This window comes from Ambystoma mexicanum, chromosome 3p, assembly GCF_040938575.1.
Source record: "Ambystoma mexicanum isolate Mex_15411 chromosome 3p, UKY_AmexF1_1, whole genome shotgun sequence".
In the NCBI taxonomy this organism is placed as follows: domain Eukaryota; kingdom Metazoa; phylum Chordata; class Amphibia; order Caudata; family Ambystomatidae; genus Ambystoma; species Ambystoma mexicanum.
Genome location: NC_090925.1, coordinates 689,716,265 through 689,739,026, shown reverse-complemented (window position 1 = coordinate 689,739,026; position 22,762 = coordinate 689,716,265). Strand labels below are relative to the sequence as shown.

The 22,762-nt window shown below is 49.2% G+C and overlaps 1 protein-coding gene across 2 annotated transcripts in view; it reads left to right on the top strand.

Moving 5' to 3' along the window:
* Positions 1–6,582: 6,582 nt before the first annotated feature.
* The window catches only part of HK3 (hexokinase 3), a 418,595-nt gene continuing 402,415 nt past the window's right edge, over positions 6,583–22,762 (top strand). For both annotated transcript variants that reach the window (XM_069651486.1, XM_069651485.1), the window contains exon 1: positions 6,583–6,834. The gene's annotated coding sequence lies outside the window, so the exon portion shown is untranslated. The remainder of the gene's footprint in view (positions 6,835–22,762) is intronic.

Sequence of the window (22,762 nt, the reverse complement as noted above, 5' to 3'; positions counted from 1 at the left end):
AGAACCGGAAGACAGGCCCTCTCTGTCTACGCTCCAAGACTCTGGAACCTCCTCCCCGTCAATATCAGACTTGCGGTGTCTAGTCAAATGGTCGACAGACAAATGGTTGACAGACAAATGGTCGACACAATTTGGTCGACAGGACAAATGATCAAATTGTTTTTTTAGTTATATATATTTTTTTAGGTTTTCGTTTAGGGAAAAAAGAGGTTTTTAGCAAAAAAAAGGGGGCTGGGAGGCCCCCCCAAAAAAAAAATATTTGAAAAAAAAAATAAAAAATTCTATCATTTGACCTGTCGACCGCTTCTACAGTTCAGGAAAGAGCTCACGACCTTCCTCTTCAAGGAATGGCTCCTCCCTGACACTCAAGTAAACATACCCTGCACTGCCCACCCTACCCTAGAGTCAGTGATCTTCTCCCCTCTGTCTCCTCTTCTGATCCTTTGCTGTCAATTGCCCACCCTCGCCCTCCCTTGTTATTAGCTCCTCTCTCCCTTTTTCTCTGCTTCCCTCACTATGTTCTTCCCCATTTGATTTCAAAGCACTGTGTTGCTTCTCGAAGCTGGGTCTGCACTCAATAAATACCATCATAATAATAATAATAATTGTAATAATAATAAGAGCACTTTACATTACGTTGCATACCACATTGGGAAGATTCCTGGCTTCTCTCCTAAGGGTCTCTGAGGTTAAGAGCTGTGTGAGTTGTTTGGCCTGTTATCCCTGGAATAATAATTGAGACAGAAAATGAAGCAGTGCACAGGAAAAGGTACACATGAGAGTAACATCGACAGTAATGCTAAAGGTATTTTAACTGTGGAAAGAAAAAAACCTAAATTTACTATTTAACTTCTTGTTATTCAGAAGGGTATTCTGTCCAAAGGTGTTTCGAAAAGGGGTTTTGATGAACTATTGATTTGACAGCCTCATAGGAATTCCCCCTACTGTCCTCAGTTTTACTCAACACCCCTTCATTTGACGTACCCAGCTTCCTACTGAAAGAGGGTTGGGTGTGAGGGAGAGGCGCCCCTGAACCCTCAAGCATCCACGCCCCCAGAATCCTTCTCACTTGCTCCTGGGCAGGTGTATTGTCCTCTTTCTCTATTTTTGAGATTTGGTATTTAATATTAAAGTCTGCTCGTTTTTGCTATCTTCGTTCTTGTGGCTGCTTTATTTCCAGTGGTCTCCATGTGGCACACCCTGGTGGACATTACAACCCGGGCGCAAAGGGATACCGGGCACCTGTAATGACACTGGTGCCGGTAATCCCTTTGCGCCCTATTCCGAGGTCCCTTTGCGGGTCCTTCCCTTAACTCCTGCTTTTATCAGGCGTTATGGACGGGACCCGCAAAGGGATACCGGGGTCAATAACGGTACCGCATTGAGGTGCATTGCAAGCAAGGTGGTGCCGCGGTGCTGGGGCAGCTGCCAAGAGGCGTGCATGGTCAGAGGATGCTGGTGTGCAAAGAGTGGAGTGCGGTGCAAGAAATCACTGGCGTAACAGGGGCCCCGCAGCCCCCCGCAGTGCGGGGGGGCCCACCAGCACATGTCCTGGGAGGGGCCTCCAATTGTAGAAAAAAAAATATTTTTTTTTCTTTTTGAATTCACTCTGCATTTAGAATGAAATTATTTCTGTAACAGAAATAATTTCTTTATGAAGTCTGAGTGACTTCAAAAAGAAACGATGGGCCTCATTATGGGTTTGGCGGCAACCGTGCCATTGGTACCAGCAGGTTGCCGCCGGACCCGTAATGATTTACTGGTGCCCGACTTCCCCGTAACACCGGGGGATTACAACCCCGGTGGTCTGGGAAGTCAGGCGCCGGCAAATGGTAAGTCCCGATTTCCATAAAGTCCTATCGGACTGTATAGGAATGGAGACCACAGAAGCACCGGCACCGTTACTAACGGTGCCGGTGCTTCCGTGAAAACTATGCGGGTGGGTGCCGTTCTGCCCGGTAGGTCTGACCTGCCGGGCAGGACGGCAACCGCCCGTAGAGCTGTAAAATGCTGGCCTGGAAACAACGGTGCCGGTAAGCTTACCAGCACCGTTGTTTACAGTCCGGCATAGTTGTAATGAGGCCCAATTTCTTTTTTAAGTGTTAGGGCTCCCCTCAACCCCATGATGTGTGAGTGTATGTTGAAAGGGTGCACACTTAAATGTATAGGTGGCTGCCTGTGCGAGTGTATGGTGAAAGGGTGCACACTTAAATGTATGGGTGGGTGCCTGGGTGTGTGTGCCTGTATGATGAAAGGGTGCACACGTAAATGTATGGGTGGCTGCCTGGGTGTGCCTGTATAGTGAAAGGGTGCACACTTAAATGTATGGATGGCTCCCTGGGTGTGCCAGTATGGTGAAAGAATTCACACTTAAATGTATGGATGGCTGGGTGTGCGTGTGTATATATGGTGAATGGTGTGTGTGTGCTTGCATTCAGGGGAGCAACAAAACCTACATTTCCGGAGCTAACCCTTCAAATGTTGGGAGGGTTGCCAACTTCATGGGTGGTGGAGGAGGGGCAAACTTATTTGTTTGGGTCATCTAAGTTCATTATGCATTTTTTATGAGACTATTCTAGTGCAGCTTCAATGTTACAAGCAGTTAACACTCTCCTTTAAGGTTTAAAGCACCCACTTATGGACTTCTGTGAGAATGAGTGGTCTCCTGTTCCCTCTCTACCCTCCCAATCACTCCCCTGGCATGCAAGTCTTAAACCCACATCACAATTTCAATTGCCTAAAAAATGTGGTATTTGAATGCAGGTACTCTCAGTGAATTGCTTTATGTTAGTAATTGGTGGGTTCTTGTTAACAGAGAAAGCCAGGTGCTGTTTAACATATGTGCCCTTTTCTGTCTGGCAACTGCTCTGAAGGTCAGCCAGGTCTAGTCAACATAGGCCAACATTTCAGGGGGGGAGTGCTGAATCTCATTCAACTCAATAGTGTTGCACCGATACTTGTGTTTAATGCCTGGATTACTTATTGGTAATCTTCATTACTCCTAGCCCTATTCTTCCTCGTCCCAGTGTGTATGAGATGGTACTTGTGTATAAGGCACGCTGCCTCATACACAAGTACTCGGATGTGGTAGAGGTACATGGAGGTAATGCTTGTATTAGCTACCTGTAATCTTCATTACTCCTAGTCCCACTCTTCCGCATCCCAGTACTTACCTATGAGTCAAGGAGCCTCAACCGTAAACTCTGGGGCAAGGAAGAGGGACATGGAGGTAATTCTGGGCCAAGGAGCTGATTTTGGAGGTTGGGGTGTGAGGGAGAGGGGATGTGTGGGCGGGGGGCAGGATTGTATGACAAATTATAATGGCTGTCCATGTCCAGGCTAAGCAGGCATGATATGTGGTATTAGTGGCTTAAGAGGCATTTTGGTGCAGCCAGTCTAGTCATTCCTCAGTTTGGTATGACTTTTTTATGGGGCATTTATGATAAAGCAGTCCTGCTAAGTGAATTACCTGGCTAGACTGCCATTTGGGTGCTGCCAATCTAGCCGTTTCTTACTGCGGCATTGTATATTTTTCTGGGCATCTGTGATCAAATGATATGATATAAATCATTTATAACGCACCTGCACACAAGTGTTTCTAGGTGCGACAAGACAAGGATGGACGATAGAGGGAGGACAAGACAAACAATCTTACTAGGCCTTGTGTCATTCAGATCGTGCAAGTGCAATAACGAGAAGCACAAGTGGAAAGGGATGGGGGAAGTGCAAGGGAGAGGGGAGGGAAAAACAGGGCAGCAATGCTCCAAGTGCTGTCAGGGCAGCACAGCTCTGGGTAGTGCAAGGAGGACAAGGGACTGTAGGGTTACAGTTACAGCCCCTAAGTGCATGGTAGGACCAGAGGCAGTGCAAGGGTGACTGATCAAGAAAGAGTCTCGACTTAGTGAGATTCTGAGGGTGGCCAAGCAACCAGTCGGTACAGCAGACAGGTAGGTCAGATAGGCCAGCAGGGGAGGGAGAGGGAGAAAGCAGAGGAGAAGAGGGCAGTTTTGAGCAACTTCCAGAACTTCAGGTGGTCCGGTAAAGCTTGAGAGGGGCAGGGAGGCTATTACAGAGGGAGGCACCTGCAGAGCAGAGAGATCTACCCCCCACTCTCTTCCTGGAGAAGCGTCTAACCCTTAGAGAGTTGTAGGTAGCTGAGCGAAGGGCTCGAGAAGGAAGATATTTTGGAAGAGAGCGTTGGATGTAGTGTGGGCCCCGGGCCCAGAAAGCCTTGTGGACAATGCAAAGGGTCTTGAACTTGATACTTGCAGCAACTGGGAGCCAGTGGCGAGATTTCAGGGCTGGAGAGATGTGATCCCTTTGCTTGAGGCCAAGGATAAGTCTTGCAGTCCTGTTCTGGATTAGTTGCAGGGGCTGGATAGTAGAGGAAGGCAGATTGAGAAAGAGGCTGTTACAGTAGTCTAGCCTAGAGAGAACCAGGGCTCTGCAGACAGTGAGCTTCTGGGGGAAAGTGAGAAAGGGAAGAGTCCCTTTGAGGAGGAGCAGCTGGTAGTGGGACTTCTTGGCGACGTCCGAGATGTGAGAAGAGAAAGATAGAGTGGAGTCAAAGATGACACCAGTGTTGTTTGCCTCACAGGAAGGCGAAGGAAGAGGGCCCAAGGCGGGCGGCCAGAGTGAGAGAGGGAAAGCTGGGGCAGGAGTCCAAATGAGAAGGATCTCCATCTTACTGACATTAAGGCAGAGATCGTTGGAGGCACACCAACCCTGAATCGTGGATAGACAGTCGGGAATGAGCGAGAGATGAGAGGAGTATGAGGGGAGCCTGAAGGAAAGCGGAGTGTCATCCGCATAATACTGAAAGTTAGAGGAGAATGTAGAAATCAGGGAGATCAGGTAGGTCAAAGGGGCCACATAGAGGTTGAAAAACCAGAGCGAGAGGATGGAGCGGGGAGAAAGGGACCAAGTTGGACCTGGGAGGGGCAGTCCAAGAGGAAGGAGGTCAGCCACTCAAGTGCCTGATCCGTGATGCCCAGGTTCTCATGGAGTTGATTGATCAGGATTGATCAGGATGGCATGGTGGACCGTGTCGAAAGCACAGGAAAGACCAAGGAGGATGAGGACAGAAGGAATGCTGGAATCAAGGTTAGAGAGCAGAACTTCACAGGTGTTCAAGACAGCAGTTTCCATGTCTCTGGCAGCTCTGAAGACAGACTGATGGTCATGGAGACAACCAACAGATTCAGTATGGAGAGTAAGCTGGGAGATGGACAGCTTTTCCAACAGTTTGCCCAGGAAAGGGGTGATGGAGACTGGGCGATAGTTTGCCAGGCAGGCAGGATCGGCAGAAAGCTTCTTGAGGAGTGGGTGCATAAGGGAGTGCTTAACGGGAGAGGGGAAGGAGTGATTACAGAAATCGGTCAAGGCTGGAGCGAGGGTGTCAATATGGTTCTTGATGGTTGTGCTGGAGCAGGAGAGCAACTGTTTGGATGACACCTTCATAGATCGGACTTGTCTAGAAACCTTGTCAGGTGTTGTCAGAGAGAAAGAGGAGAAAGGAGGAAGAGAGGTAGAGATGGCCAAAGGGGGGGCCGAGAGAGGAAAAGGGAGAGGAAGAGGAGATGGAGGACAGGATGTCCTGAGTTTCAGCATAGAAGTGAGATGACAGAGCCATACAGAGGGCCTGGGAGGGAACAGGAGACGTAAAGACGCAACAGGATTGACCAGTTCTTTTCAGATTTTAAAGAGTTTGGCCGTGTTGTTAGAGGCCACAGAGACACAGGCTTGAATGTTTGTTCTATTCTCGATGAGTGTTATTGCTTCGACTGCCATTTTGGTGCAACCAGTCTAGATATGTCTAAATGTGGCCTGGCAAGCTTTACTATATTGTTATTACATGTCTACACTGGTCTACATTGTGCAGCCAGTTGGACATGTTTTCATTGTGGAATTTTTAATAGCAAAGAATTAATGTTCCTGTGCACTGTTGGTGACTTGGATCTATTGGATTAATGTTACCCTACAAAACAAATGCAAACACTCTGGCTTTTAAGCCAATTTTTCTCAGACAGTGTGCTGTATGTTATATTAAAATACATATTTATATCTTTCTCCTAGTGCAGTGTTCGGCATATCCGTTCAGCAGCATGGTTGTGCGTATTGCGCAAGTGTGATAATCTAGGCCAGCCTAGAGTGTGGCGCGACCCTTGATTTGTTGCTGAGTTGGGGGCCCCCTCAGCATGGCTCGCAGGGGGGGCCCACATCTCGTGTTACGCAAGATGTTGCAGGGATGATGAGGAGTGGACCATGTGACGTGTGGGTTTGGGGGTTCAGGAGGTGGCAGGGTGGGTTAGGGGGCGAGAGGACGCAAAGGGCTCTGGCGTGTGCAACAGGGTGCTGGGATGTCCATAGGTTTTTAAAGGAGACGTTCAGGGGATGAAAAAAAGTGAAAGGTACTGGCGTTGGGGCAGGTGGCTGTACGGGCGGTGCACAGTAGTGCATAGCGTGCAGTGGTGCAATCACGGGTGCGCGTTGGGTGGTAGGCAGAAGGGCACACCCTCGGGCACACCCACTGTATGATTTCCCTATCCGGGTTTGTTCCTGTTTCCCTGAAGCCCGGGAGGGGCAGGTACCGCTGGCAGTACCAGGGACGCCCGAGCCGGTGTTTCTGCCAGTGTGAGGTGCAGCTGTGTTGGCACCGCAGTGCTGAAGAGGAGAGAGGCCAGAGACAGCGCGAGAGAGGAGGAGGCAAGCAGGAGAGAGCAGAAGAAGAGAAGGAAGGAGGGAGCAGAGGGGAGAAAGGGGAAAGCAGTGAAGTGGCTGAAGGTGGGAGACAAAGAAAGACGATTCCCAGAAGCTGCTCCCAGGCTGAGAAAGGTACCTCACTCCCACACACATTCTCTCTCTCTCCTCTCTCTTTCTCTCTCTCCCCCTCTCTCTCTCCTCTCTCTCTCTCTTTATCTCTCTTTCTTTCTCTCTCTCTCCCCCCTCTCTCTCCCTCTCTCTCCCTCTCCTCTCTCTTTCTCTCTCTCTCTCTCTCTCTCTCTTTCTCGCTCCTTCTCTCTCTCTCTCTCCCGCTCTCTCTCCCTCTCTCTCCCTCTCCTCTCTCTTTCTCTCTCCTCTGTCTTTCTCTCTCTCCCCCCTCTCTCTCTCCTCTCTCTCTCTTTCTCTCTCTCCCCCCTCTCTCTCTCTCTCTCTCTCTTTCTCTTTCTTTCTCTCTCTCTCTCCCTCTCTCTACCTCTCTCCTCTCTCCTTCTCTCTCCCCCTCCCTTTCTCTCTTTCTCTCTCTCTCTCTCTCTCTCTCCTCTCTTCTCTCTCTCTCCCTCTCTCCTCTTCCCTTCTCTCTCTCCCTCTCTATCTCACCCTCTCTGTCACATTCCTATGTCTCTCCCTCTCGCTCTTATCTGTGCATTTCATTTGTCCCAAGGGCAGTTTCTAATGTGTCTCGATCCTCCTGGTGAGATGCCCCCCCCCCTGCACCCCCTGGGGTTGGACATAGCACGTTACATGTGGTCTCTAGAACCAGACCCAGTACTCTTTAGTTTAGGTGTGATGTCCAGACCCAAACAACATAGGCCAGGTATGCCAACTAAACCTGGACACAGTACACCAGCTGAGGCCAGCAGAAATGGGCAGAGTACACCAGACTTGCCATCCAGAACTGGACACAATACTCCATATGAGGCCTGAGAAATGGCCGAGTACTCCAGACCTGTTACCCAGAACTGGACACAATACTCCATATGAGGCCTGAGAAATGGCCGAGTACTCTAGACCTGTTACCCAGAACAGGACACAATACTCCAGATGAGGCATGCAGAAATGGGCAGAGTACTCCAGACATGCCACCCAGAGCAGGACACAATACTCCAGATGGGGCGTGCAGAAATGGGCAGACTACTCCAGACTTGCCATCCAGAACAGGGCACAATACTCCAGATGAGGCATGCAGAAATGGGCAGAGCGCTCCAGACTTGCCATCCAGAACAGGGCACAATACTCCAGATGAGGCATGCAGAAATGGGCAGAGCACTCCAGACTTGCCATCTAGAAGAAGACACAATACTCCCTATGAGGCCTGCAGAACAGGACACGGTACCCCAGGACTGGGAAGAATACCCCAGGACTGGGCATCAGAGGCTTCTTGAAAATGACCCGTTACTGCAGATGTACCCTCCAGACTTGCCCATGGCAATGCGGCTGAGGCTTCCGAGGGTTGAGGCAGTGCTGTGTACCGGGCAGGGCCGTCTGATACCCTCTTAGAAAATGTGCCTAGGCTGGGAGACCCGGGAGAGCTCTGAAATGGGCACACGGTCACCGAGGGCGAGTGGAGGCGCGAGGGCGAGCAATCTTTGGGGGGTTTCTTAGGCTTGGCGGTCTCGTACGTGGGGGTTGAGGGACCTTGTATGGCAGTAGATTCTGGCATGAGAGGGGTCTGGGCGGTGTAGGGGCCCCGAAGCGCGTGGGTGGGGCTCGGCTTCCTTGCCCACTCAGACATCACTGCGTGCCTGGTGCCATGCCGCTGCTTCCAGGCGCTTTCCTGCATTCGTGTCGTCTGCAACGGAGGCCGACGGAGGCCATTGCAGCCCGGAATAGAGCCTCGGTCGCGGCACATGCTTCGGGCAATACCATGTTCTCTTTCTGGCACTAAATATGAAATGGGATCTCGGTGAGCTGCAAAGGGTTCCTTGCCAGGACACCCTCATTAATTGCAGGGGAGGAACACCGGTATTATGAGAAGAGGCTCGACCGGTCGGGGTGGTTTTTTTTTAAAGAAAAGAAAGCCGAACAGGCATTTCATAACCCCGTAGTTGTAGCATCATTATACATTGCCCCCTTGTTTATTGTATCTAGTGCTTGCAGTCTAGTGGCTTCCTGGCACTATAAACACGGATGTTGGAACTATTCAACTCAATACTTCGGATTTTGACAACCATGTGTAGGTGAAAGGCTGAATTTAACCCTAAAATTGGAAGTCTCCCTCACACCTCTGCACACTTACAATCACCCATAGGCTATTTTACTGGGAACGCAACCCGTGACTTGTCCTTTACGCACACGCGGAGTAGCGGAGCACTACAGCAGGCACTCAACCGAACGAGCTATTTCACTGAGTTAGAAACCTGCAGCCTGCAGAGCACACAGACGTATTTACAACAACAGCCACCTTAATCCCATGTCCTAGTTTGTGGAGATTGGAACCTGCGACTTGGAGACACAGGGGTGGGCGCATTCACTCGTTGCTCAGTCCTACTCGAATAGGAGCTTGGCTACACTTGATTTGCTGCAGCAAGAACGTTAACCCATTGAGCTGTCCCAATCCTCTTTTGTAGGGTTATGGATCAGGGGCACCAAGCTCGTCTTGGGAGCACGACAATGCTGAGCAACACGGATTCAAAACCCCGTCCAGCGCTTAGAGGCTGGAGGCTGGCATGAAGCGCAATATAAATAACCAATTTTATTTTATTTATTTAATGGTGTGATGTGCACAATCAGTGTGCTTGAAGCGCTCCACTGGTTATATATCTCGTGGATACATCGAGTAAGGCACGGACCGGCCTTCGGGGTGGGGGGTGTGGGGGGTGTGGGGGGTGGGGCGGCAAAGGACCCAAGCCTGCTTCCCGTAACTTGCACCCTCATGAGTCAAACCCAGGGTGAGTTAAGCGTGAGTACTGCTGGTTGCTTGCACCACTTCTGCTTTTGGGACATACATTGCATCATCGTGTCGGCACGGTCTGTAGTGTGTACGTTTTGGGGAACGATAATTAATCATCGTGCAGGGGACATCCTAACAGCCCCCGCCTTTCTGGTGTAGAGGCCTAAGCGGAGTATTTCCACACAGTGCTTATTTCCAACTGAAGTGCTCCTAGGCACTCGTGTGGATTCCGCGCTTGGTGAGCTCCTCCTGCAGTGCACACATAGGGCCTGATTCATGGAATATTGGCTCAGTTCAAAGTGACTTTTCACTGGTGCAAAGTGACTCCATACCCATTCAGTCCTTGGCCTTTCTGCTGAGACTGTTGACACATGAGTGCAGGTATGCTCATTGCTGTGCTATTTGTTTGCGTGAGGGGGGCAGGGGAAGGGCTGGGCTTGGCTGAGCCCAGATTTGTTGGGGGATCGCACCCAGGCACAGTTGGGCCCATTCCCTGCTGCTGGGGGGTCTGGAAATGGATGAAGAGTGGAGAGCTGTCTCACCCCTCCCGTAGGACTGAGCTGAAACACCGACCACTCCTGTATGTAACATTTGTCCATAAAGCGTGATACTGGACGCCACTGGCCTTGTATGCACGTACTATCACTAATTTACGGGCGGAGAACACAGGAATATCTACAGTAAGCACTACTCCCCTGCCCTATTTTGTGGGGCCTCGAACTTGCGACCTGGAGCTTATACCCAGAAATCTCAAGCAGGTGCCTTAACACCCTACTCAGTCCTACTCGAGTTGTAATTTGCGAGTGACAGGTTACCTTCAATTTCCTGCAGCAAGTGCATTAACCCACTGATCTAGCCCCCCGACCCCTTTTGTAGGGATATTGGTGGGCTGTCCCTGCTTGTGCGACCTGACCGGCACTGAAGAGCTGGCACGCCTGTGGAGGACCTGCTTCCACCGTGCTCACCCATGTGCTCTCCTCCTGCCGCCGCACAGTGTACTTACTGCATTACCCTCTGCAACCTCTGGTCGCCCTTTCCCTGTCTCTGTGGCCCCCAGAGATCCCAAGGGCAGCGGCGCCATCACACCAGCTGCAGTCGTGCTGGCTTGGGGTGAAGGCTGCGTGCTTGGCGTGCAAGATCAGCGTGCGCGGGTCTGGCTTAATGCAGCGCCAGAAGCCAGAACATCGCCAGACTATCTTCTCAGGGATGCCAGAAGGAAAGCGCCAGAACACGGGGCCTCCTTCTACGTCTTCCCTGGACTCTGAAATAACGTAACAATGGTCACCAGACTGGCCCCATCTCTCATACACTTCAGGAAGAAACTGCAACCCCCCTCTTCACGGAACACGCGGCCACCCTTTCATTGCGCCGTTTTCCACCTCCCCACCCCCTCGCCTGCTCTGCTCTCGGTGGCCTTAGGCTAGGTATGCGCCCTCCACATCCCATGCATGCATAATGTCCATCAGAAACGGCTGAAGGGCCTTGCGCCATTTTCAGTTGAAATGGGCCTTGAGCGTGTTGCGGGCAGGGGAACCGACTTATGAATTTCCGGTGGGGGGGGGGCAAATACAGGAAGTGACATCACTGGCAGTTATATGACCGCAAATTTGCATGTAGTCGCCAACTTGTTGCAACGGTGCGCGGGAATGGGTGCGCACGCACCGCAGAACAGTGGAAACATTGGCTAGCATGTACTGCATATACTAAAGTCAAGTAAGAAGGAGATTTAAGCCTTTGAGTTGCATTCCGGTAAGCCATCAATGCCCCTACTCCACCCCGGGCTTGCACCCATGCTATCGTCAAACATTCCTGCCCACCCCCTTACCATGGCCCACCTCACAGGACTGGCATGCACCCCAGGCTTGCATCCATGCTATCGTCAAACATTCCTGCCCACCCCCTTACCATGGCCCACCTCACAGGACTGGCATGCCCCCCAGGCTTGCATCCATGCTATCACAAAACATTCCCGCCCACCCCCCTAACCATGGCCCACCTAACAGGACTGACATGCACCCCGGACTTGCACCCATTTGAAAAATAAATTAAAAGAACACATTACATTTAAATACATATGTACAATACATACAAGATAATACAAACACAAATACATTTAATTTCATAGGACTCATTTAATATCTTAAACAGACTCTATTCATAGGTGCCTTAAAGTTTCAAAGGACTTACTTCATAGACCTGATGGACATATTCTTTTCATCTTAATCATACCCTGCCAGGCCCCCACCACTTCCCGGGTGTGCAAAAGATTGCAATGAACTCGTATGAAGACGCTACATAGAGAGGCAGCTGGCCAGCAGCAGGCAAGACTTTCCAGCACTCCACAAGCGAGGGACATTCTATTAAAGTGACATAACTTTGATATTATTCATTGATGAGTATTTCACTTATATCTCTCTCATCCACGAGTAATATAACCACCCTGCTCAGCATGTGCCCTTGAAGGGTGGACGGGGAATGCTCAGCGCAAATGTTAATTCCGTTTCATGCTCTTTCTCGGCTTCCAAATGGCTGTAAAATGCCCGGGAGGGTGAAAGTAAACACACCCGGCTTTTACACCTTACTTTTGCACGTGGGGGCTTTGGTAAAGGCCCAAATGTTTACAGAATTAGATTGGCGGTCACCCTGGCCTAGTTCCAAATTGAGCCACACCCTGGGCTGAACAGGAGATTGGCCACCTCACTGTGCCCAACTCCATGCTGGAAACACCCTGTGCCATTACTTGGTATAACAGCACCTTCTGCCAGCACCAGACTGAGCAACATTTTGCCCAGTAACAGACTGAACAATTACCTGTCCCAAACAACAGACTGAACAGCAGCCTGTGCCCAGCACCACAAAGGGCATGGAGGTATGCCCAGAAGCAGGCCGAGCCGCGCCATGCGAGTCTCTCTCTCTCTCTCTCTCTCTCTCTCCCCCATCCCTCTTCATTTCCCTCTCCCTCTCTCCATCTCCCCTTCCCTCTCCCTCGCTCTCTCCCCTCCCCCTCCCACCTCCCTCTCCCTCACCCTCCCTTTCCCCCTTCCTGTTCCTCTCCCCCTCTCCCTCTTCCCCTCTCCCCTCTCCCCTTTGTCCTTATCTCTCTCCTCTCCCTCTCTCTCTCCACTTCCTCCTTCCTCTCCCTCTCCCCCCTCCCTCACTCCATCTCCCCCTTCTTCTCCCTCACCCCTCTCTCCCCCTCCCTCTCTTCCCTTCCCTCTCCCTCGCCCTCTCCCCTCTTCCTCCCTCTCCCTCTCCCCTCCCGCTCCCTTTCCCCCTTCCTGTTCGTCTCCCCCCTCTCCCTCTTCCCTCTCCCTCGCCCTCTCCCCTCTCTCTCCCTCCCCCTCCCACCTCCCTCTCCCTCACCCTCCTTCCTGTTCCTCTCCCCCTCTCCCTCTTCCCTCTCCCCTTTCTCCTTATCCCTCTCCTCTCCCTCTCTCTCTCGCTCTCCACTTCCTCCTTCCTCTCCCTGTACCCCCTCCCTCTCCCTCTCTCAATCTCCCACTCCCTCACCCCTCTCTCCCTCTCCGCCCTCCCTCTCTCCCCTTCCCGCTCTCCCCTTCCCTCTTTCTCCCTCTCCCCCTCTCCCTTCCCCCTCCCTCTCCCTCACCCTCCCACTCCCTTTCCCCCTTCCTGTTCCTCTCCCTCTCCCCTTTCTCCTCATCCCTCTCCCCCTCCCTCTCTCTCTCCCTCTCCACTTCCCCCTTCCTCTCCCTATACAGTCCCTTTTATCATTGGGCAATAATTGTATTTTAGCTGTGTTGCAACTAATCAATGATCCGCGACCTTTGTGGAGATAAGCCTTCCATTCATCCAGGTTACCTAAATTGGACAAGGAGGTGTATAATATACTTGTGTTTCCAATCTGTTTGGATCCATTCTGGTTTACTAGAAGTGTGGGGCCGATTGATTATTAGAAACCGATATTCATCCCTGGACCACTGGTGTCCCGAAAGTTGATTTGCCACAAGGGAACTCTGGAGATTTCCAGGTAGGCCTCAGCACTCTGGACCTCTTTTGTTTTGCATTTCCAAATTTTCACATAGGAAAAGGGTGGGCTTGTTGAAAATGTGTGATATGGGGCCACTTTGCAAATTATTTCTAGGTCCTCTTTTGTTTCCCAGTCCACCCCTGCTTGGAGGCACAGTTTGCAGATTATTTGTCATAGGAACTTTAAAAAAATATGTTAACATATATTTTTCATTATGATCAATATTTTAAACAATAACATTTTTGAGTGAGGGTGCGATGAGAGGTCCGTAAATGAAGAAGAGTATTAACTATTCATGCATATATAACTCATTTGTCTGGGCTCTGGATAAAAACATCTTGGCTGGCTCGGTTTTCAAGATGGCTGACAATTTTAAACGCACAGTGGGGCGATTTTCTTTTCACAGGAAAAGAAAAACATTGCACACATTATAAAGTTCAAAATGCGGAAAGGAAATCCTAATTTCAGCGTCAAATTCATTTCTAGCCATTATTAGACCAATATTTGTAACACAAATAAATAAATAAATAAGCGAACAAAAAGGTGCAACACAACTATCAAGACAACAATTGAGTTAAGCACTCAATGCAGGTTTGAATCCCACACACAGGCGTGCACCTTTCTGTCAATACATTGGTGTGCACACTGGTCTAAAAGTCATATGTACAAAATATGCATTGATAAACACACCCATACTGAGCTGCTGCTGTTTGTGACTCGGTCATGTTGTAATCGCAGACTCTCAAAGTTCGGTCCAGAGAAGACAGGCATTTTTAAGTGGTTGCCTCAAAAGCTTTGATTTCGGCCGATTTAGAAAAATCAGGGACATAAGCAAAGCCAGGAGTCCAGAAGACATAACTAAATAAAATATTAGGTAGACCATTCTTTTTGTGGTCATCATAAACTGCTAATTAGAGCATTCATTTTAAAATCCCTCCCAGAGTGGTTAGAAACTCCCTTGCATGATACTGCTTTGCTGTGCACTGTAGCAGCGAGCACGCCGTTCCCCTTAAACAAAAGAGGACCTGGCTTAATCCTACATTCTCGCGCTTTTACCTGGTCGGAGAGAAGTGATGCAGTATCGATGGAAAGGGCCATCGATGCTGCATCACTTCTCTCCGGCCCGAGGGGGTTCAGCCCGACTTGATTTTGCCGGGGGGTGGGGGCCTGGACCCCAGAGCCCCCCCCGTACTCTGCGCCCCTGGTTGCGGGCCCCTGAGCAGCTACTCCCATGTCGGCTATCTTTTGACAAGGCAACATTCTTCTTCATTACATTACATGTGTACCACACGTGCAACGGGCTGCCATTGCTGGCACCCTCATCCCATCACCTCCCTCTGGCTTTCCAGTATCAAGCAGCGTTCTTATCACACCGTGGCCCTTTTTACTCAGATTTTGACTACATTCAAATCTTGTTGACATAGAAAAATAAATAGCTTTTCAGTGGGCATTTCGTGTTTCAGCTCCGCAATGGCTGCCTATCCCATGTTAATCTGCAGCTATTAACTCCCTCGCTGCATTTGTGTGTGTCTCCGTTATAATCTAAGCACGGCGCCATGAGTGCCTCAGACTTTTTTCCCCAGATGTAGGCAAGGGATGGGGGGGCAAAACATGATGTTGATTTTCACCCCCATGATGGCCAGCCTGGGGTCACTGACCCCACCCTTAGCTATTAGTTCAGGGCCGTCTTAAGCATTTTCGGGGCCCTGGGCACGGACATCTTTGGGGCCCCATCCACCAAACCAAAGGAATGAAGGGATCAAGAATACTGGTACCCCTCTCCTGTCGCACTCACAACCTATAGGTTGATATGCTGTCTTGCAGCATAGTAAGCACATTTACTCCCATTATGTTCCCTTACCCTCTTCATTCTTACTCTAATCAGAATGATGAACAAGTAGCATTTGAAGACCAACATTAGCAGTCTACAAAGAGGTTACTGTTCTTGTTCTTACAGAATACTTTTTATCAATAGCATCCAGGAAGATATGCAGACTGTAGTATTAATTAATGCAGGACCTCATGTAAAATGTACGTGTAACCCATAATAGACAGATAACTCACATCAGTTGCCTCACAGGATGCAAAAGCGCTCATGCATGGATAGAGGAGACCAATTGGAAGGAAGGAGAAAGCTACACATACCATAGCATGGATAGTGTATGCAGATTAGAAGCTACCAGGAAGGTGTCTTTATCCAGATAGAGATTAGAAGTGGGATATGGTTTTCAAATAGTGTTGCCATTAGATATCAAAGGAAAAAATGCCTGTGGTGTGCAATATCAATATGCTTACTATTAAAGTCGAAGCAACCCTATAGCCAGTGGAAACATGAATAAGGCTTTTATGAAGATCATACCATGAGAAGGAAATCACCCTGAAGGGCTTACAATTTTGAAAGGTTTAGGTAATGGCAATATTGAGAGGTTAGGCAATACAAGATTAAATAAGATGCCCAGGATCACACATTGGTTAAGGGGTGAATGGGTTAAGCTGGGGTTTGTGTCAACCCTGCATTTGAACAATTTCTTTTCCAGTTCTTACCATGAACTAAAACAATCTCATTTGATAAGAACGGTCTTGGAAAATACACAAATCACATTACCAAACATGACCATTTTTAAATAAAATATTATAGAAGGGTGTTATGCTTCATTCTCTCCATCATCAAGGGAAGCATATAAGTACCACCATACCAATCGATCTGATTTAACAAATTTAATCTGGGTTTGTCTTTTGTATTTTAAAGCTTTAAATACTTCCAAAACAATGGCTTGTGACATTTTCATTTATAAATGTGCATAAAAACCTTTGACTTTTACCAAAAAGCAAACCGTTTTTTGTGTCAAACAAGCTGACCTTAAAATATGCTTACCTGAGGCCTGCAACATCTGGTCCACTCTCTTCTGTCTACCAACCCTTCCACCCAAATAGCCTACATAAGAAGAAAGATCAAGTAATGGGCTAAACGATACCAGCAGCATGCAATAAGGGAAACCTCACAGAAGACAACATAGTAATGTAAGATATATTAGATGATTTGGCCAGGATCACTGTATCGTCTGCTGGCAAATCCAGGATTCAAGCATGAACGCTTTCGTTCCATAATCTTGAATTTGGATACTTATTCACCTATTGGACTAACAGTTTATGCTATCGTTGGAGGCGATTGCCTAAGTTATATATATTACTGCACAAACCAATTTCTAGAACTTCAACATACGGATGATATGTTAGTTTTTATAGCAACCCCTATTTGGTGCAGGTACTTTGATGATAATAGCAGATGTTGTTCTGCAAAACCAAGTACATATGCAGGCAGGTTTATAGACTTCAGACATAGGAAAGGCTCTGTCAGCCTTGCCGGAATGTGACATTCTTATTTTGCATATGAACACATATCTTTGCAATGGGTGCTTCACACACTGATCTAATTTCTGAACCATTGTGGCATTCAATTTATCAATATGCATTTCACTGTTGCCTATTGCACATGATCAACATAATTCCCACAGGAAAGAAAGAATGCTAAAGAGTTGCGCCATAAGGAACACACAAACTATGTATGTCACAGGGAACACAGAAAGCAATACATGATTAATTGATCAAGGCAGAATGCACTTGCCAAAACAGAAAGGCAATGGGTTTAGAGCCTCAGCAGCACCCCATAAAATATCCTGACGTGTGCTATTTAAGACTGGTGAACAATGAAATCTTACTTCTTCAGAGCAGGCAGTCCTGTGGGGTCCCCTCCAAGGTGGGGGCCCTGGGCAAGTGCCCCTTTTGCCCTCCCATAAAAACGTCTCTGTATTAGTTGCCTGTGCTTGAGATACCCAAGTCCACCTGCGCTCGTCTGAAAATGCAGCCTCGTGCCACTGGACCTGCGGAACTCCTTTTAAGCGGAATGCTGCAGAACAATGCCAAAAGGAAAAGTCGCTGGTGTTGCTCTGACACACTGTGTACCCCACAGGGGCACGGTGTGCGTTGCAGGGGGGCATTTGATCCTAAACGGGGGCATGCCTGGTGTTGTGCACCCTCGCCTTGGTCACATTTAATGTTCTAGGTTTAGGAAAGTATGAAGTCACTTGTTTTCAGCCCCCAGTATGTTAGTTCTTGCTGGCGGAGGACAGTCGCAGTTACTTGTCACTTGCCATCGGTTGCTAGTGATGAGTCATTTACATGACATTGGGTGTATGTGCAGTGCATGTGGTTTCTGTTCATTGCCTGTTCAGGAATCCCATTACAGTTGGATGCCATGGCTAGCTCAGCCTTTTGGGTAACTCTTTCTACAATTTGCAGTCACAGTGCTATGCAGTTTCAGAATCCAGCTCTCGCCTTGCCATTCACCTAAGTGTTTGTTAGTCCTACGAAATGGCACCTGTCAATCAGCCTTTACCTTCGACACAGCCTTACCTTCGGGTCTGCTACAATGCCTCCAACGTATGCAAAATCTGGCAGCCAGACTGGCCACTGGGTCCCCCTATGGCGCCCACATCTCACCGGTACTTCGCCGTCTCCACTGGCTCCCGGTGGCACAGCGTGTTAAGTTTAAGTCATTATGCATTGTCCACCGGGCAATTCATGGCTTAGGAGCGGAATTCCTTCAAGCTAAATTTTCCCGATATAACCCGGATCGTGACCTTCGCTTCTCTACAACCAACCTTCTTAAGGTCCCCAGGTTCAACCGGGAAAGACATGGCGGCAGAGCCTTTTCTATTACCGCAGCCAAGCTCTGGAACACTCTGCCACTATCACTTAAATCCTCGGCTAATCATCTGGCTTTCAGGAAAGCTCTGAAGACCACCCTGTTCTAACGTTTCTGCCCTTATTGTGTTCCCTGAGCTCTCAGCTTCCCTACCAGCGCCATGATGCCTCTGGGCGACCGTGCGCTATACAAATATATATAACATAACATAACACAAAGGCAATACCTCTCACTCACCTAATGGGGGGTCATATTAGCGGCCTGGATACTTTAAGGGCAACTAGGCAATCCTCTTAAGAGTTTCCCGACCCCCCTCTGCTGAAAATGTTTGCTTGACACTTGGCCGCTAGGAATTCCCCACATCACGCAACCAGAAATCCCCATGGAATGCCCAGCTACAGTGCCACCCTTAGACACCCCTGCAGAGAAATACTCCCTCAGAAGATCCTTACAGATGTGCGTCTCTGGCTAGATGAGTCCCAGGGCTTAAAGAGACATCCCCCCCAACCACCCGAAGGGGTAGCAAGGCGTCCACCTGTCCAGCAGAGGCGGGCCCAGCCAGGGTCGGACTAGGACAAGATATAGGCCCAGACACCCCAAAAAAGTGTCTCACCCCTCGCCTCAAAAAAAGTGGCCCTCAAACCATCATCCGTGAATCGCGTCAATTCACGACTTTACAGAAAATGCTACTTATGGAGGGTTCATGTGTCTGGTACATTACAATACAACTCATAAAATAACATACCTTTGCATACAGTTCTGTGACGGGGTCCACAGCTCCGAGGCGCAGGGGTGGCATGAACCAACCAGCCCCACTGTGGTTTTGGGACCTGCTGCAAGTCGATGCTTATACAGGGCTCCACAACCCCAGCAGGGATGGAGGGTTAGGGTGACAATGGTTGGATAGGAAGGGGGGGGTAGGGAAACCGGAATGAGGTTTAGGGAGAGGTTATGGATAGGACAGGGATGTTAGGTTCAGGTTTTGACCACTGAGCACACTTCCAGCGAGCTGTTACACTGCACTCATACAAACATAGGTCCCAGCTTCTGACTCTACGCAGACATACAATATCACTATCGCAGTATACAAAGGCACAGCAGCACCATAACACACACATGAAGTAGTGCAGCACTTAGCTTAGGTTAGTTGTCGCCCAGAGTGTCCCTTGTTGTCGCCTGCAATTTCGTTCTGCCATGATGTGTCGTAGTAGCTGTTCAGAGAGTCCTACAATAAGTGCACATATCAAAAACTGCAGCATGTGGCTGTTCACATCCATGTACACATGCAGGAGATTTGGCGAGGCCGCACGTAGCTACTAAACATGCACAGTAGGGGCCGCATTTCTTGCACTCCCTATACGCTACAATAATAAGGTTTCTAGGCAACACAAGGTGGACCTAAGAAAAATACAGTGTGCATCTCCTCCAAAGTCTAAACCCACCAGAAAGGGGGCAGAGAGTGCACCCCGCTCGAGCTGTGTTTGGTTTCCTCAGGGTTTACCAGCAGCAGGGAAAAAACATGGGCTGAGAGAACATGCGACGCAGCAGCAGCAATTGCAAACACCCATGTTTAGCAGTAGCCTAGGTAGCACCTGTGGCAAATAATAACAGCACAATAATAACCACACCTAGTCAGCCACTAAATCAAATCCCACACACCGCCAATCCAAGGGCAGCTTAAAAAACAGAGCACCGGAGGGGCACCCAGACATCGAACTTAGGTTCCAAGTGAGCTGGGGGCTGGGCTCAGGGATGTCATTTCACCAAAATGCCAGGGGTGCCGGAAGTGATAGCACACAACCCTTGACCTCTGATTACATCACAGGAAGTGATGACATTTGAGCCGGCCCCCAAGTGACATCCCAGGAAGTGATGGCACACAACCTTTCACCCCTTAACAAAACAGGAAGTGGCATCACATAGCATTGTTCCTCAGTACAGTAAGAAAAATATGGTTACAGTATCACTGCAATATGATATACATTTCATACAAGAATAGGTCACAATGTGTAGCATTAATATTTGTGTGCATAAACCCATATTGCCGAATTACGGTGAAAGTAAGGAGACGTCCAACACAACAAGCTGGACTACTGTACATCACTCGGACTAAACAGTAAACAGACAGAGCACCTCGAAGACGCCTACATCTCAAAGCACAGACATCCAGTGCCTGGCAAGTGTCTGGCCACAGTCAGACAGCAACTGACCAACACAAGTCCAACCAGAAAAGACAATGGTCTGGATGGTTGCCCAGAGCTGTGCCGGGGATTATGAATGATTTGAAACCTTCCAGCCATCGCCTTTCTGTTTTGCTTATTTGGTAAGTAACGCACAGTGTTTTTGTTAGATGAGAGAGAGAGGGGTAGGATATGTGCCTTTAATGTAAACAGCAGCAGCCCCATGACATTACCCCAAGAAAAGGAAAATGTTATTATTTTTCTTGGTCCTTCATATCTTGCTTAATGCCGGCCTCCTCCAGCTTCTAAGCACTGGAACAGGAACTGAACCCATGTTGTACTGCATCCTCTTGTTCCCAAAGCAAGTTGTGTTGCCCCTGGGCTATCCTTCCAAATATATATATTTTTTGCTTGAGGAAGCAACAGATGGTCTACTTCAAAGGTTGAGGGCAACTTCATGTAAATTCATTATCTCACCTTGCGTCTATCTAGAGTGTGCCTGTGATGCAGGTATGGTGGATCTGGGTCAGCCACATGGCCACGGCATGGAGAGAGGCCACCTTCTACATGCGGCCTAGACCTTCGCTGATAAAGGCCTGGTGCACGTGGCACTACACTTGGCTCATCCTGTCGTCACCTGGAACCAGTGGCGTGTTTTAAGTCCGGCTTTGTGTCCTCTTGTGTTCTCATGCTCAGGCTGAGTCGGCCACCTGGCCACAGTCTGCTGATGAATAGTCTCAGGTCTGTGTGGATTATGCGGCAATGGTCCAGGCTCGGCAGGTGCAGGCATCATGGGACATCCATTCAGTGAGGGCTTTATAGGCGTGGAAGGGCGATTGGTTGGAAATCTGCACATATGTGTGTATTTAGGGAAAGAAGAGTATATCCGCGAGATAATCATTGTTAAATGCTTAACCTTTTCCACTGAGGTTTCTGCTGCACTCAGAGATGGGGCCATGGAAGTGGGGCTCCACTCTGCTCTGCCGTGCCCAGTATAAATGTTACCACTGTGACGCCACTGAAGAGGAGGCCCTTTCCCATCATCTAACCGTAGGTGTGGTCTAGGCACCTTGCGATATATACGGCTGCCTTCCTCCCAGCTGGAGTTGGATCTGGGTGTCATCTGTGTACATCTGTAAGTGCTATAAATGCAGTTCAGTTTCCTTTCCCAGTGGTGCAAAAGCAAGGGTGATAAGGCTGATGGTAAGTGCATATTGCTCCTGGAGGGTCCAACGTGATTGGGTGGCTGCCATTCGGGAGGGGATCCATTTTGAGTAAGCAACTAACATTAGCTTGCGTTGCTGAGATGAATCAACTTCCGGGGCACCAGTGGTCCAGGGGTGAATATCAGTTTCTAAACCATCAATCAGCCCCACACCTCTAGTACACCAGAAGGGATCCGAACAGATTGCAAACACAAGCAAATTATAAACCTCCTTGTCCAATTTTGGAAACATGGTGTCACGCCTGCGCCACGGGCGCATCCATTTACGCTCAATATGGACTATTGTTTATCATTTATTTACAACAGACTCTTGGATCCATCTATATTTACTTTGGGAACTTTATTTCCCATTTGCGAGACTTTGGTGCTTTATTATTTTTTCCAACAAACTACGTATACCACAATGCACCTGGCTACAAGCATCGATTCCTGGCTGTTCCTATTGGTTATCAAAGGAACTACACCCCCCAGAAGCCCTAGGGACTTTCCCTGCTTCCACCAGCCCAGGAACAGAAAGGGAGGTGGCCGATTGCCTGCAGGTGTGCTTAGCCAGGTGCAACCAATTAGCCTGCCTCTGTGCTGGGCTAGGCAGTATAAAGGCTGCTGCCTGCAGTGGCTCAGCCTCTTGCATCTGAGAGTACTTCCTCCACCTTTCGCGGCTGTCTACGGATCTTTGTATGCTGTTTACCATCTCTCCTGCTTGGATCCTGCCTTGCAGCTTGCTACACCCTGCTGCCTACAGCCCTAGCCTTCTGGGCTCCCTACCTCAGTCCAGCTCCTCTGGGCTTCCTGCCTTGCAGCCTGTTACACTTCGCTGCCTCCTGCCATTGCCTTCCAGGCTCCCTGCCTCACAGCCCTGCTCCTTTGGGCTCTCCACATTGCAGCTGATCACACTCTGCTGCCTTCCAGCTTCCGCCCTTGCCCTGCCGGGCTCTCCACATTGCAGCCGATCACGCTCTGCTGCCTTCCAGCCTCCGCCCTTGCCCTGCGGGCTCTCTACATTTCAGCTGATCTCGCTCTGCTGCTTTCCAGCCTCAGCCCTTGTCCTCTG